Below are 3,945 nucleotides of genomic sequence, written 5' to 3'. Positions count from 1 at the left end.
TGGGTCACCATTAATTTCGATTTGATTTTAAAAGCATGACATTTACATAAAAAGAAACAAAATTAGATGTCTATTTATAAACGAAATTATAATATGTTATATAACACTCACTATTAATAATTTATTCATTTATTTTCTTAATAAATAATATCGCATGAGAGAATTCACCATAAATATTATCCCAAGAAATATGAAACCCTCCGTTCAAGTATCATTGTCGCCAGTCTAACATGACAAAAGCAACAGGCGAAGCAAACCGGGCCCCACAAGAAAAACGGACCTCCTATTTGCTGGGCCCCACATGAGTCGGGGCCCCAATAGGAACAAACCGCTCAGCACGTGACCCACACGTAAATTCGCGGATGACGCGGACGCCGCTCGGCGTGCCAGTCTGGCCGAAGTAACCTTTCGCAATCTAACGGCCTTAATTGAAAGCACTGAACTGTAGCCAGTTTCAATGGACACGATCTCTCCCTTTGGCCTTCACCACGACCAGAACCGAAAATGGAAAACCAGACTCAGAAAGAAAGAAATTTCTGAACAGCCCTAAGTTCGAAGATTGATTGCGTAAATTTCTGTATCACCTGATTTGGATTCAATCAATCAATCAATCAGCAATGATAGGAAGAAAAAGAGAAATCTGTTCCGATGCTGACCCTGACGCCAATGATTCTCTTGTGTAAGTTCCTTCCTCGATAACCTAAAAATCTCTTGCTTAAGCGGTTCCCTGAATTTTCTATAGTATGGAGGTTTCTTAATCTAGTTTTTAGTTGCTTGATTCTGAAGTACTTCGTTTCTCTGCGTAGTTGGTTGTTGTGAGCTCTAGTTTTTTCTCCTTTTATTTTCTCTATTTTTCGCATTTTAGCTTGGTGAAAATGTTCACTTGGAAGCTTAATTGGTTAACTTTTTATGCGCTTCTGACATTTGCAGCTTTTTTTTTTTCTTTTGGTAAGAGACTAAAAGTGAAAGCTACTGCGCTTTTAAGTAGTCGGAATTTTGGGAATATATATTTCAAATGCCATCTAAATAAAGCAGCAGTTCTTAATCAGAATCCGTTATCTACATATGAAATGAAAAAAAAGTTTCAATTTTCTTGCATCGCAATTGCAGGGGGGTTGGGAATTTGGAATGTAGATATGCTCCGTTGAAATATTGATATCGGTTTTCCTGTCATTTCCTTCTCCAAGCAAGTTTTCAAAAGAGGTGAGGGGGGTTAGTCAGTTTGCAGGGAGGTGGTGGTAGTTCTAATTTAAGGATATGGGTTTACTTGACATGAAAAGAAATATTATGAGGCTTAGATAGAAAGGGTAAAGTTGCTAGGAAAATCAGGTTACATTTTATATCAGAAAAGGGGTGCTACACCTTACTTGTAAAACACTTGAAATAAATATATGAAAACTTAAGGGCAATTTTCTTTGACTAGATTAAACAAGTGCCCTTAAAGGACTTCCCAAGTGCATGAGGTTCCCTGGTTTGCATAGGTCGAGAGAGTGTTGTTTTCTTATGCATTGTACCCTTCCTTTGCAAAGCGGTTATTTCCACAACTCAAATCATAACCCTTCAGTCACAAAGGAATAATCTTACTGTTGATGCCAAGGCTAGCTCTCTACCAAACTAGTATCCTAGATTCATATTTTTGTCAACTTTCTGATTTAAATCAACCTTTTGGTAGTTTTTTTTTTTGCTATACAAAACCTTTGGGTAGTTCTTATAGACCCCAGTTTAAATTCTGTGTCTTGGATTTAGAATGCAAGTATAAATTGTCTTCCAGCTTTGTTGGCAATCCTCGATCTTAGTCAACTGCTGGGTTGAGGAAACATTGTATTGTTGCATGTACTTGTCATACAAACCTAGAGCATTCTTATGTAGTAAATATTCATTCTGTTCCTTTAACATGTTGCATCAACATGAGTCTAGTTGTTTAATTTTCCTGTTATCTTGTAGTTGGAAAACAAAGAAGATCGGCAGGATCGACTTTTGATGTTCAAAGGGCAGAACCATCTCTGCAGCAACCAATGGAAAGGCCAGCCTTGGACATGCACCAAGCTGAGTTATCTAGACAGCATGTGAGAGTCCTCAATAACCAATTTGCGAGGTCTATTTCTTTTTGTTTCCCCTTCTATAGTTTTTTATTTTAATATTTTGTTTTGACTTTCTAATGACTGATTGGTTTGATCAGTTTTATTTCTCTGTTCTTTATATAATTATGCTGCAATTGCAGATTAGATTAGGGGGCTGCTGAATATTTTAATGTTTGAAACTCGCTTGGTTCGGTCTATTTAGTTTTTTCTTCTTCCCTTTTCCTTCAGGAAATCTCCTTATCCCTGACCACCTTTCATTCTTGTTCCAAAAAGGAATTTCTTTTAGAGGAGTGGCAAAGGTAGGTTGGTTTGTCTTTCAGTCATCATACAGCAAGCGGGTTATGAATTTCTCCATTATTTAATGATGTTTATATATTTCCTAGGATATTCGTGACATGTGGGATAAATTTTGGGGGTGCTAAAAACTGCCTCTGTTTATGGTGAACAGTTGGGTCCAAACACACAAACAGAACCACCCTGATGAACTTTGGGAAGATGGAATCCGAGATTATCTGGCCCTTGCAGCAACCATAATGTCATGTTCCTATAACCTATAAACAATTTGTTGATTTGTGGCTTTCGCTATTTTTCAGGGCTTTATGTGGTTATGACTTGAAAGATAATTGGGTTAGAAATGTGGTTCTATGTGCACCCCCTTTTCCTTATTGTCGAGATATATGCATGGTGGGATGTAGATAAAAGAAATTGGCATCTAAATTTGAAGTGCATTACTTTTCTGTCAACAGAAGCCCTTGCTGTTGCAGCCAAAATGAGTCATCCTTCCTATCTCAACCGCTATTTAGGTTGCATTGGAATGTTAAATGCTGCATATACCCCCAATATTTTGACCAGGGAAGGGAAGGTTGTCCTTGGTTTTTCCAAGTTTCAAGTTGTGGAGCAAGATGTGCTCTAAATCTCTTTCCGCATTGTTATGTAAACCTTTCGTAGAGGATTCTTCTGCTAAATTGTGAATACTTGTAATATTGAAAAAGGAAAGTTCTGAAAAACAGGTGTTATATGCATATTTTGATCGATATTTGCCATGTACTTCCTTTCTGCAGGAGAACTTCAGTGATGTTGTTAACTGGCTGAAAGCAAATGCTGTAGAAGAAGAATGTTTCTCTACATTGGAATCTCAAGTTCCACGTAGGAAGCTTGTGTCTGAAAGTAAAGATAATGGCATAGAATCTTTTCAGGTCAAAACTAGCTTTGCTCAAGCTTGTATGATTGCAAACTTCACACCTTCATGGAATCTGGAGTTATCTTTTGCAATCAAATGCCTATTCAATATGGTAGGTAAATTATTTGGCAGTTAAGAGCCACATCTTGGTGACCAACTAGGATGCAATTTTTGAATTTCTTAATTTCAATGCCAAAAATTCTTGTTTAAAAATTGAAATCCAGCTTTCCTTTGATGCTTATGGTAGGAACCTCCTTCATTTATCTTCAATTTGATGACTTCTATTATAAAAATGAAAGAACTAAAAAAAGTCAAGGTTTCTATGATTTTGAAGTACTTATTTATTCCAGACAATTATGCGGCGTTCATTCAGGCATTAGGGGTGTTCAAAAAACCCGGTGCATTGCAGAAACTGGTCAGACTGAACTGGTCGATTTTTTATTTTTGCAGTCAAAAACGGTTTGGACGTTGTACAAACCGCGCGGTTTGCGATTTTGTACAGTTGGCGGTTCGATTTTAAACTAAACAGTCCAAGAAAATATAAAAAAAATATAAAAAAATTATTATTATAAAAGCCACCCCCAACAACCCCCTTCCCCACCCACGCAACCCTAACAAGTTAATTTGATAATTTTTTTATTTTCTAAACAGGTTAATTGCATAATTCGTTGTTAAACAAGTTAT

General features: G+C 36.9%; 1 long non-coding RNA gene across 5 annotated transcripts; it reads left to right on the top strand.

Moving 5' to 3' along the window:
• Positions 1 to 460: 460 nt before the first annotated feature.
• On the top strand, positions 461 to 3,534 carry LOC127787067 (uncharacterized). 5 transcript variants are annotated; one of them, XR_008020099.1, is made up of 4 exons: positions 461 to 679; positions 1,945 to 2,095; positions 2,310 to 2,380; positions 3,143 to 3,534. It is a non-coding gene; the product is annotated as an uncharacterized LOC127787067 (long non-coding RNA). The 5 variants fall into 5 exon arrangements; XR_008020098.1 differs by lacking the exon at positions 3,143 to 3,534 and adding an exon at positions 2,530 to 3,136; XR_008020097.1 differs by lacking the exon at positions 3,143 to 3,534 and adding an exon at positions 2,465 to 3,136.
• Positions 3,535 to 3,945: the final 411 nt, after the last annotated feature.

Source organism: Diospyros lotus, chromosome 12 (genome assembly GCF_014633365.1).
Source record: "Diospyros lotus cultivar Yz01 chromosome 12, ASM1463336v1, whole genome shotgun sequence".
Taxonomy (NCBI): Eukaryota; Viridiplantae; Streptophyta; class Magnoliopsida; order Ericales; family Ebenaceae; genus Diospyros; species Diospyros lotus.
This window is presented reverse-complemented; position numbering and strand designations above follow the sequence as displayed.